General features: G+C 38.3%; 1 protein-coding gene across 1 annotated transcript in view; it reads right to left on the bottom strand.

The window, feature by feature from the left end:
• ATP2C1 (ATPase, Ca++ transporting, type 2C, member 1) overlaps positions 1 to 12852 on the bottom strand; it is a 134381-nt gene that overhangs the window by 59761 nt on the left and 61768 nt on the right. The gene's annotated exons all lie outside the window — the stretch shown is intronic.

Below are 12852 nucleotides of genomic sequence, written 5' to 3'. Positions count from 1 at the left end.
GGCCGGTTGCCCCCCACAGCCTGCTGTTCAGGCGTTTGGTTGCCCCTCACTAATCCCTCCTGTCGGCCTGGTCGCCCCACACAGCCTGCTGTTCAGTCATTTGGTCTTCCCTCACTGACCCCCCCGCCAGCCTGGTCGCCCCACTCAGCCTGCTGTTTGGTCATCTGCCCGGTTGTTTCTATCATGATGACCCCTAGCTTTTTATATATTAGGATATGAAATAATTGGAAGCTACAAATAGGTTATCAAACTAAAGAACATCTTGGTATATTGTATGTTGTCAAGTCAATCACCTCTCTACTCTAGAATTAAAAATAAATCAGAAAGTTTTTCCTCCTGAAAAGAATCTTCCAAAATATTCATGTGCAGCTACCTGATCATGATAAAATTTCTTACTTTTGCTTTTAAAAATAAGATTCCTCTTATTATTTATTGAAATGAACAAAAATGTAATTAAAAATTCTTCACATGCTCTAGCTTATTAATAATCAGAGTCAAGCAAGTATTACAAACTACGAAAAAGACTACATGAAATGGACTTCATCCCATGATAAATGCTTGCATAAATTGCTAACTTTCTGATGTAAGTACACAAATTCAACTTAATCGCTGCCAATAATCCAAAGGCCAGCATTCAGTTAACAAATGATTTTGAAGATATTTCATTAAGAATTAAAAGAAACCAAATTTCAAAAAGGGATTTATTTTTGCAACAGTTTTCTTTCCTACTAACATGAAATGAGAATTTTAAATAAAGACACTAATTAAGTCTTATTTCTAACTCTCCCATGTTGCCTTTTTAAATTCTAGTGATTTAGTGAGAAAAAAGGTTATTTCTCTTCAGCATTATAAACATGAATAGAATTCCTCAGCTCATACTGTTTTACCACTGAAATATCAAAATAAGACAACAGAACACTAAGTGGAGATCAAGATTATACTATCTAAGAGAACAAACACTCCCAGTGCTCTTAGTATGGAGTGGCTTGCTGAGCTTTGTAATAATAATACAGTTACAGAAATATACATCATGATTATATCAATTAGTTTTTAGAGAATAGGAATGTTTCTAAATTCCATAAACATATCATACAGCTTTTTCAACATTCTACTCAATTTCTTTCAACAACTAATTTCAAATCTCCACTTCCAAAGTTGTTTTTTTTACAAGTCTGTACGTAAGTTTAATAATTCAGAAACTTTAAAAAGCAAAGTTTCAGTGACAAATCACAATAAGAGGGGAAGCAACATACTATAAATCAACTTATCAAGTTTACCTACCAAAAGAATACACTGAAGTTAATATAAAACTTACAACTGAGGAATAATGTCAAAGAAAACAGTGGAGCAGGACACAAAGAATTAGTCCCTCCACTAACAGTGGTTCTCAACCTTCTGGCCCTTTAAATATAGTTCCTCATGTTGTGACCCAACCATAAAATTATTTTCGTTGCTACTTCATAACTATAATGTTGCTACTGTTATTAATCGTAATGTAAATATCTGATATGCAGGATGGTCTTAGACGACCCCTGTGAAAGGGTCGTTCGACCCCCAAAGAGGTCGCAACCCACAGGTTGAGAACCGCTGCAATGAAACAATCATTAGCTGGCAAGAACTGACAGAATCAACTCTGGAATCAAAAATTTGAAGCAACCAGGGAATTGCTTAATGGGGAAAAAAAGGTGGCTCAATTTCAATATAAAAGCATTGTGAAATTTTTGTTTACCTGTCTACTATCTCCCATTCCCCAAATTGTTGGTTGTAGAGATAGAAGCTTATATTCCTGGAGTAGCTTACTGGTTGTCAAGAGGTTAATATAGGCCTTGTTAAAATACTACAGTTGTGTGTTTTCACCTGCCTGGCAGTTCCCTAAGGAACTGATGCAGAAGCTAAACCTTTATTTCACAACCCCGTCCAGCCTAGAGTAGCTTTCTGAGCATCTACTAAAAGATTAAAAACATACACTAGCAGGCAAAGAACAGAAAACAGAGAAAACAGCAGACACGCCTAAAAGACTGGGAAGTAAGAAGCTACAGTAGAAGTTTCACCATGGAAACCAGAGTGCAAAACGTATGCCCAAGACCAGTCGCATGCTCAGAAAAGACCTGAGAGGACCCTAGATTTGCACTTCTGGGTTTGGAACAGGCAGGAAATGGAAGGTGAAGACACGGTAGGCAGTCTAGCTCAATGTTGAAGAAGTGCCCCGGCTCAGAGACAAGCTGCAAAGACCAGAAGAGTGGCTCTTTTTTTCTTTTCCTTTTGGGCTCCAGACAGATATGGTTGACTGCTGGGATAATAAAACAGAAACTTCATTGCCCACACATTAAAAGAAATACAGCCTTTGCCAAATATAATTTGGAAAAGTCACCAAACAAACTGGACCACTGCAGCCCCCAACAATAAAAAAACAACAAACTATAAGAAAGGGGAGAATCTGATGTTCAGAATTATATCACTAGAGGTCCGATGCACGAAATTTGTGCAAGGGGGCTTGGCCCTCACAGCCCCAGCTTTGTCCGAAAGGTCATCTGGATGATCGTTCTGCTGTTCGGCTGTCCAGTCTAATTAGCATATTACACATTTATTATTATAGATAATATTAAAAATACCCAGTTTTCTATAAAAATTACAAGGAATACAAAGAAGCAGAAATCTATGGCTCACTCATAGTAAAAAATAAATGGACAGGAATTGTCCCTGAGGAAGGTCAGACTTGGACTTAATAGAAAGATATTTATTTTATTTATTTTCCTCACCTGAGGATATGTTTTCATTGTTTTTGTTTTGTTTTGCTTTAGAGCGAGAAAAACATCAATGTGAGAGAGGAACATCAATCAGTTGCCAAAGGTATCCTGACTGGGGTTCCCACAACCTAAGTATGTGCCTTGACCAGGAATTGAACCCACAACCTTTTTGTGTAAAGGTCAATGCTCCAACTAACTGAGCCACCAAGCCAGGTCTAGAAAGACTTTAAACCAACTGTCTTAATTATACTCAGTGAACTAAATGTAGAAGAACTAAAAGAATCAGGAAAGCAACTAGTAAACAAAAAGAGAATATCAATAAAGAGAAAGAAATTATAAAAAGGAAACAGATATCTTGATGCTGGTGAGTAAAATAGAAAAGTCCAACAACAGATCTGAACAAGGGGAGTGGGGGCCAGGGGGGAATGAGCAAACCTAAAGACAGAACAATTGACATTAACCACTCTGAAGGCTAGAGAGAAAAAGAAAATGAAGAAAAATGAACAGAGACTAAGGTACCTGTGGGACACCATAGAACACCAATATAAGCATTAGGGAAGCCCCAAAAGAAAAAAATAGAAATGGGCAGAATAAATATTTAAAGAGATTCTCAAATTTAATGAAAGACATGAATCTATTCATTAAATAGGCTCAATAAACTCCAAAGAGGATAAATCAAAGACATCTACATTGAGAGACATAATCTAACTATTGAAAGAAAAAGAATCTTGAAAACAGCAAAGATAAAGCAACTCATCATGTACAAGGAATCCTCAATAAGATTAGCACCCCGTTTCTTATCAGAAACCATGGAAGTGAGGACCTCTGGATGATATATTTAAAGTGCTGAAAGAAAAAAACATATCAAAGAGTATACTATATCTAGCAAAACTATCTTTCAAAAATTAAGAAAAAATTTAATATATTCCATTTAAACAAAAGCTAAAAGAATTTGTCACTAGTAGAAAGCCCCACAAAAAATTCTAAAACAGAGTTCTTTAGGCTGAAGTGAGAGTAGAAAGTAACTTGAAGCCAAATGAATAAAGAATTCCAGTAAAGGTAACTATATAGGTAAATATAAATGCCAGCATCAGAGCATTTTAAGTTTTTAAACTCCTCTATTTTTCCTATCTGATTTAAAAGACAAATATATAAAACACCAAATCTATGTTAATAAACACACAAGGTATACAGTTAAAATTTGAGACAACAGCACAAAGGTGGTAAAAGAAAGTGAGCTATATAGAAGCAAAGTTTTTGTATGCTATTGAAGCAAAGTTAATATCAATTCAAAATGCACTATTATAACTTTAGAATGTTAACTATAATACCCATTGTAACCATTAAGAAAATAAGTAAACAATTTACAAATAAAGGAAATGAGGAGAATTAAAGTACACTTAAAAAAATCAAATGCAAAAAAAAAAAAAAGAGGAGTGGAAGAATTGAGGAACATAAAAAAATATACATAGAAAACAAAGAGCAAAATGTCAGAAAAAAGTCCTTCACTATCAGTAATGATGTTAAATGTAAATGAATTTATAATTGTATGTCATATCCCTACAATGGAATACTGTTTTGTGATAAAATACTGATACATGCTACAACATGAATGACCTTAAAAACATTATGTTAATCGAAGGAAACCAGACACAAAGGCTACATAATGTATAATACCAAATTATCTGAAATGTCTAGAAGAGGCACGTGTATAGAGACAGAGCAAATAGATTAGTAGCTGCCAGGCTCTGGGACATGGGGGGAGAATGCAGTGACTGCTAAAGGTAAGGGTTTTCTTTTGAGAGTGATGAGAATGTTCTACAGTTAGACTGTGGTGATGGTTGCACAACTCCGTATATACTGAAAACCACTCAATAGTACATTTTAAATGTGTAAACTATTTAGAATATGATTATTTCAATAAACCTTTTTTTTTTAAAGGAATTTTTTTATTATTATTATTAGTTAAGGTATTACAAATGTGTCCTTATCCCCCCCCCCATTAACCCTCAACCTCCCCCCTCACACACACTCATGCTCCCATCCCCCTGTTGTCCATGTCCATTGGTTTGGCTTATATACATGTATACAAGTCCTTCGGTTGATCTCTTCCCCTTACCCTCGCCCTCCCCTACTTCCCTTCTGGGGATTGATAACCTGATCGCTGTTTCTCAGTCTTTGGGTCTGTCCCTTTTCCTCAGTCTAAGTTGTTCTCTATAATTAACAAATGAGTGAGATCATGCACAATGGCTGCACCAGTCTGCATTCCCACCAGCAGTGCAGAAGGGTTCCTTTTTCTCCGCATCCTCTCCAACACTTGTTGTTTGTTGATTTGTTGATGATAGCCATTCTGACAGGTGTGAGATGATAACGCATTGTCGTTTTGATTTGCATCTCTCGTATAATTAGTGACTTTGATCAATAAACCTTTTTTATTAAAACTTTTTATATGTGGTAAATGGACCAGCACTTTTGGCATGAAGTAAAAGCTAGTTAAAAATCAAAATCTGACCAGCGAATGGCTCAGTTGGTTGACTGCCATCCTGTACACCAAAATGACTGTGGGTGCGATATCTGGTCAGGGCACATGCCTAGATTGTGGGTTCGATCCCCAGTCGGGGCATTGATTGATGTTTCTCTCTCACATCAACATTTCTCTCAATCCTTTCTAAAACAAACAAACAAACATGTCCTCAGGTGAGGATTAAAAAAAAAAAAGTACTGTTCCATATAACAAAACTTTCCACTTTCCCTCTCTCACTCTAAAACCAATGGAAAATGTTCTTGGGTGAGGATTGAAAAGAAAAAAAGCAAAATCTCAGCCCCACCCCAGACATGCCAAAACAAAACCCAAACGATTCCTATGTACATGAATAGTTAGCATGCATTGCCTAGGGCAGTGATGGCGAACCTGTGACACGTGTGTCAGAGGTGACACGCAAACTCATTTTTTCAGTTGATTTTTCTTTGTTAAATGGCATTTAAATATATAAAGTAAATATCAAAAATATAAGTCTTTGTTTTACTATGGTTGCAAATATCAAAAAGTTTCTATATGTGACACAGCATCAGAGTTAAGTTAGGGTTTTTCAAAATGCTGACATGCCGAGCTCAAAAGGTTCGCCATCACTGGCCTATGGCAACTCTATCACAGTGACAATCTGAGGCCTTAAAGTATTAAGTGGCTTGCTAAATTCACATGGTCAATCTATATATATAAAAGCCCAGCAAATGGAAGGGCGGAATGACCAGAACAACTAGAACAACTGGTGGCACTGCAGCAGCCAACCAGCCTGATCTGGCCTCTGATCAGCTCCCAACACCCAGTGGATGGGGCTGGCCGGCCACCTGCCCACAGCCCCTCTCCATGGCCGTCCTTGTCCCCGATTGTCCCCCTCACCCCAATCGGGGGCAGAGCTGGCTGGCCAACTGCCCACGGCCCTTCCCCCCTGCCAGCCCGGCTTGATGGGCCCCCATCAGAGTGGGCCGGCTGGACCCCACCGGTGCATGAATTCGTGCACCGGGCCTCTAGTCTATATATATAAAAGCCTAGACGACCATCCAACTGTCCAACCAGTAGCTATGACATGTAGTGACCACCAGAACGTAAATGCTCAACGCAGGAGCTGCCGAGGTGCGGTGAGTTGGCAGCTGTGGTTCTCGGTGACACACCCAGAACCAGAGAGGAGGGAGCCCAATTCCAGGGTGTGTCACCCGAGAACTGCCCCCTCGCAACGTCAGAGTGCTGGTTTAGGCCTGATCCCCGCAGGCCAGGCCGAAGGACCCCACCAGTGCACGAATCTGTACACCGCGCCTCTAGTTCATTTCATAAACACACACATTTTATACTTTAAATCACAGTTGTTTGCAAGTTGGTGTCTCCTAGTAAAAAGGTCACAAACTGTGTCTTTTTCTTTTTCACTTCCTAATTCTAAAGTTCTATTTACTGAGTGGCTAAAATAACTTCATAACACAGACTGATTTTCTGAAAACAAGGATTACATTTTGCTTAATTAGCTTCATTACCAGTATAAGTAAATTTAAAACATCGTAACAGGCTTATAGTCTACCAATGTTGGAAGACTCCTTTTTGAAAAATATAGCAAAACAAATCAGAATCTAAGCTTGCCAGAATATCAAGTTTTTCAATGAGTAAATGGAAAATGTATTTTGTAACTCTGAAGTTACAAAATGCTATGACACAGCTCCATTAATGGAGTTACCCAACAGAGAGAAAACTTGCTAGTGGTTCTTAATAAGTGTGTGCAAGAATGTGAGCCTGACAGAAAAGGACATAATATCTAACTAAGTGCAGTTTCAGTCCTGCAGTTGATAGGTAGCCAAAGTAGATCTGTGCTCATTCAACTCATAATCTTTGGTTTTTACCTGCCCTGGGAACTACGAAGCAGGAACAACCCTAAAGACACTGAAAAGGACTCACTGAGAGCCAAACTATCATACATAGTAGATAGATTCATGAGGTAAGAAGGCTCACTATGCAATGCTAACTGCCTTTTCTAAATTTAGACTTCTGAGCTGGCCCCAGTAGAACTTACTACTAGTTAATAATCTTTCTGACCAGATTTAAATGGTCTAATAATTTAGTGTCATAAAAATGGCTAATACATGGTGGGACAAAGTAGGTTTACAGTTGTTTATGAGGAAAATAATACAGTAATTAATAAATAATAATACAACAGTAAGCTCTGTTTCGTGTGCTCACAACTATAAACCTACATTTGCTCCACTCTATATATAGCTCTCAGCCACATTAGAGGTAAAAGAAGTTTGATACATTTGGATAATCATATAAAAATTATGTTGGTTTTCTTTTTTAAGAAGGCAGTTGTACCCAGTGACTAGATATTAAAGACAGTTTCAAAGAATGATATGAGCCACAAAAGAAGTGTCAATGGAATTAATCATTCAGAATTCCAAGTGAAAGAAAATCTTGCTATATTTCAACGTTTGGGCTTAGAAATTTACAGCTAAGAGAGGTAAAATATTTTCAACAGACAAAAGATACCATCTTTTCCATTAACTCTTATAGTGTTTCCTCTTCAAAAGAATTCTTAGTTCAGCCCTAGCCAGTGTGGCTCAGTGAATAGAGCGTCGGCCTGTGGACTGAAAGGTCCCAGGTTCGATTCCGGTCAAGGGCATGTACCTTGGTTGCGGGCACATCCCCAGTAAGAGGTGTGCAGGAGGCAGCTGATCGATGTTTCTCTCTCATCAATGCTTCTAACTCTCTATTCCTCTCCCTTCCTCTCTGTAAAATATCAATAAAATATATTTTTAAAAAAGAATTCTTAGTTCAAATATTGATATAGACTTTACCTGGAACAATATGGAAAATATGCTGTTTCTAAAAAGGCAAAATGTACTGTAATATAGGTATACATAGTCTATAATACTGCCTCATCTAAAGTCATTGTCTGACTAATCTATTTGCTAGCACCAATAATGGACCAGGAACTCCTTTTCTTAATTCCTCTAAGTTTTTACTCTCCTGACTCCAAGGCTCCTAAGCTAATAAGAGTACTTCCACCAACACACAAGAGTTCACTCTTTGGCTATGAAAAACTGACTCTGGCAAAAAAAAACCAAAAAAAAAACCCACAGAATTAAGCCAGCAGGTGGACATCCCCCGAGGGGTCCCAGATTGCAAGAGGGCACAGTCCGGGCTGAGGGATTCCCCCCACCACCCAAGTGCACAAATTTTTGTGCACCAGGCCTCTAGTATTACTAATATTAATCTTCTTTTGAAAAGTGTCTATACCCCTGGTTGCTGTGGCTCAGTTGGTTGAGCAAACAAAAGTTTGCCAGTTCAATTCCTGGGCAAGGGCACATGCCTGGGGTTGGGGGCTCAATCCCCGGTGGGGTGGCGTGCAGGCGTGCTCTCACATCAGTGTTTCTCTCCCTCTCTCCTTCTCCCTTCTTCTCTCTAAAAATCAACAAACTAAAAAAAAAGTGTATGCAGCAAGAAGAATGTGTAACAGTGCTCTTAAATATGAGCTGCATAGTAATTTTTTAAAAGTCTCAGCCTGCTATGAAATAAATTGTGTCCCCCTAAAATTCACATTAAAGCTCTAATCCAGGGATGGGCAAACTTTTTGACTCGAGGGCCACAATGGGTTCTTAAACTGGACCGGAGGGCCGGAACAAAAGCATGGATGGAGTGTTTGTGTGAACTAATATAAATTCAAAGTAAACATCATTACATAAAAGGTTACGGTCTTTTTTTTTTTTAGTTCTTTTTATTCATTTCAAACTGGCCTGATCCGGCCCGCGGGCCGTAGTTTGCCCATGGCTGGGCTAGAGTGTTGCTCCTAGGCGCCCTGGACCAGCCTGGGGCTAGAAATGCAGGACTGACAATTCTCAATAACGGGCCTTTTAGTCTGTGAATAGTTCCTCTCCTTTGGAACACTTCTGGGTCTTTGCCTAACTGTATTTCGAGGCTGCAAACTTCAAGACCCTTGAATAAATCCCTATCATTTATTTCTAATTCGCCCAGATTTGGTTCTGATTGGTCGGTTTCTATGTCAGTCAGCCTCTTTGGGCCTATCTCTGGGTCTGATCATAGAGGCGGGGCTGATCAGCAGCGCCCCCCCCCCTCCCAGGTTGCTGGCTAGTGGGCTGAACTGATGACCTCTGGGAGAGAGAGAGAGGCTTAGCTGCTGGCAAGGCCCTGAGAGAGAGACAGGCTCTAATCCAGGGATGGGCAAACTTTTTGACTCGAGGGCCACAATGGGTTCTTAAACTGGACCGGAGGGCCGGAACAAAAGCATGGATGGAGTGTTTGTGTGAACTAATATAAATTCAAAGTAAACATCATTACATAAAAGGTTACGGTCTTTTTTTTTTTTAGTTCTATTCATTTCAAACGGGCCGCCGTAGTTTGCCCACGGCTGCATCTCTAATGGGGAAGTAACTAGGGTTAGATGAGATCATGTGGGTAAGGCCCTCATAATGGGTTTAGTGGCTTTATAAGAAGAGAGAGCACTCTCTCTGTCATATGAAGACATAGCAAAAAGGCTGCGAGCCAAGAGAGCCCTCAACAGAAACTGAATTGTCAGACCCTGACTGTGGGTCTGACAGTCCCAGAACAGTAAGAAATAAATGTCTGTTAAAGCCATCCAGTGTATGGTGTTTTATTACAGCAGCCTGAGCAGACTTAAGACACAGCCTATGAAAAGAGAATATCAGATAAAAGTTGTACAGTAGTCAAGTCACTGAACATAATGACAAGATGCTACTTACTGAAGGCCCAGGCAAGATTTACAGTCAAAATCTGAAACACTGAAATTTATGACAGGAACTCTAGAGTTGCAACATGACAATGCTAAAGTGGCAACCCTGGCCTTGGGTCAGGTCCACAAGAAGAGAACTATATATACTCTGTGAGAAATTAATGCTATTCCAAGGCTAACTGAGGAGTTCTCTGTTTCCTTTAAATTCTAGTAGAGTTTATTTCATGCAGAAACATCAAATGACCACCTAGCCTTCCAAATATCATCCAAAGATCACCACAGTCAAATTCAGCAGGGGGGAAAAAAAGGGACATATGTAATACTTTCAACAATAAAGAATTGTTTTTTTAAAAAATTCAGCAAACAACACTCCAATAAGCCAATTTCATTGAAAAGACTTCTGTGTACAGAAGAGAAATCAACTTTGTCAGCCTTATGACGTCTGAAGTCAGTACATTTAAATCTAGAAGCAGCACGAGATTTCATTAAATCTTTTAGGAAAGTTACCTTAATCTACTTGGAAAGTAGTTGCAAAAGCCTGCTTGTGGTACCAGGTAGTAGGTAAAACAAATAGGGCAGAAAAGTGGTAGAGGGAATCAAAGATGTTCACCTATATACTATGTAAAAGCAGAAAATCCACGTAACTATAGAACTGCCAAGTAAAACATGTGCTGATGAAATGTCTGAAAAGTTAACAAATAGGGAAAACAATAATTACCAATAAATTACTTCACCAAACATATATAATATTTTTAGCATCAACCTTTAAAGGGTCAAAAATTCCCTCTTACTGAACTTACATTTGCACATGAACCTGGAGATGATTAGTTTGCAGATCAATTAATTCTTACTTAAACGAAAATCCTAAATAGTGCTTTGAACTTTCTATGTCATTATATTGTTTAAATTGTTCAAATAATGAGAAACACCCCAAGGAGGTCTGTTTCTGAACTGGAAGAGAAGCACTCCAAAATAAATGACATAAACTTCATGAATTTAAATTAGGGAAAGGAAGACTGTTTATATTAAGTGACAAGCCTACCAAATCTCGAAGGAAGAACAATCCAAGGTCTTATCACAAACTTAATATTAAGGAGAAAAAAAGGGAGTAAAAAGATAGAACAAGAAGAGCTATCAAGGGGAGAAAAATGAAAGTAAAATTAATAACATTCCCAATACTTACTGTATTATCAATTATTTCCATTAACCAATTAAAGCAATCTGACATCTAACAGTAAATTTTAAGTATTTGTAACAAAGGTCTTTATTTCAAAATTAAAGGAAGTTTGTTATTATACTTTTAAAAGCCTATTCTTCAGGCTTTCCATAACCTCTGTATAAGAACACTCATATTTTAGGACATAGTAAGAATCAAAGACTGACAGCTGTGTAGGTGTTAACAAATAGCATGTTAGTTCCAATAGTAGATGATATTGGCATGTTAATGGGCTGTGAGGGCCTTTTAAACTAGTTGCCTAACCCCATTTTCCATCCCTTCAATCTATTCTACATGCTATGGCCAAATTAAGGGTAATATAATTTGCCAGCTGACTATGATCTTTCAAAGATAATTCCTAACCAATACAATCTATAGTGGAGCTTTTTTGTGTGTTTTTTTTATAAATCCATACCAGAGGATATTTTTCCATTGATTTTAGAGAGAATGGAAGGGACGGAGAGAGAGAGAGAGAAACATCGATGTTAGACACATCAATTGGTTGCTTCCCACAGGAGTCCCGATTGGGGCTAGGGCCAGGGATCGAGCCTGCAACCAAGGTATGTGCCCTTGACCAGAATCGAACCCAGGACCCTTCAGTCCACAGGCCGAAGCTCTATCCACTGAGAAAAACCAGCTAGGGATAGAAGTGGAGCTTCGTATCCAAGGCCCTCCTGAATCTGATTCCATCATATGTTCTCTATCCTTTACATACTAGTACTCTAACCCTATATTACACACTGGAACACATAACAGTGATCTAAACACTGTTGCTTCATTGTCTTCTCCATCTCTGTCCAGTACTACCTTTCAATTATTAGCACTAAAGCCAAGTTGTCTGAGTATTCTCTGATTTCGCTCAAATCAGAAGTAACCACTTCCTTCTCTAAATTTTCATCCTGCATTCTTAGTACTTCTCTTACTCAACAAGTTCTATCTTACTTTATGGTGAGTGGCTTGTGTACACAAACACTAGTAGTACACTTACTGATTACAAAAATTCTATCACATCATCCTTTTGTCTCCCACTACACCTAGCACGTATTTCCATAAAGATCTGCTGATTAAAACAAACAAACAAACAAATAAAAAAAGAGAGTTGCTGATTCACTAAATAAACACTCTGGGAAAAATAGATATATTTTATGAGAAAAAAATACATTTATATATGTCACTTTTTAAACTAGAAAATTGAATGTTCAAATCAACTATGGGTTAATCCTTAAAACTGCAAATGTCTATCCTTTAACCTACATCCAAGTATATTCATTTCTCACAAACAGATCACCAAATGCTATGGTCTACATATCTGTGTCTCCCCGAAACATCCCAACTCATATGTTGAAATCCTAATCTCAAAGATGGTATTAGGAAGTGAGATCTTTTGGAAGTGGAACCCTCGTGAATAGGGTCAGTAGTATAAAAGAGACCCCCCAGAGTTCCCTTCCACTATTTGAGGGCACAATGAGAAGGCAACAACTATGCACTAGAAAAAAGGGCCCTCAACAGAATTTGACCATGCTAGCACCTTAATCTTGAACTATCCAGCCTGTGAGAAATAAATTTCTATTGATAATAAGCAGCCCAGTCTGTGGAATTTTGGAGCAGCCCAAACAGATCAAGACAACAAACTCACCTCAAA

The sequence above is a fragment of the Myotis davidii genome, unplaced genomic scaffold (genome assembly GCF_000327345.1).
Source record: "Myotis davidii unplaced genomic scaffold, ASM32734v1 scaffold962, whole genome shotgun sequence".
Classification (NCBI taxonomy): domain Eukaryota; kingdom Metazoa; phylum Chordata; class Mammalia; order Chiroptera; family Vespertilionidae; genus Myotis; species Myotis davidii.
The sequence above is the reverse complement of the archived record's forward strand: the minus strand, read 5'-3'. Positions and strand labels throughout refer to the sequence as shown.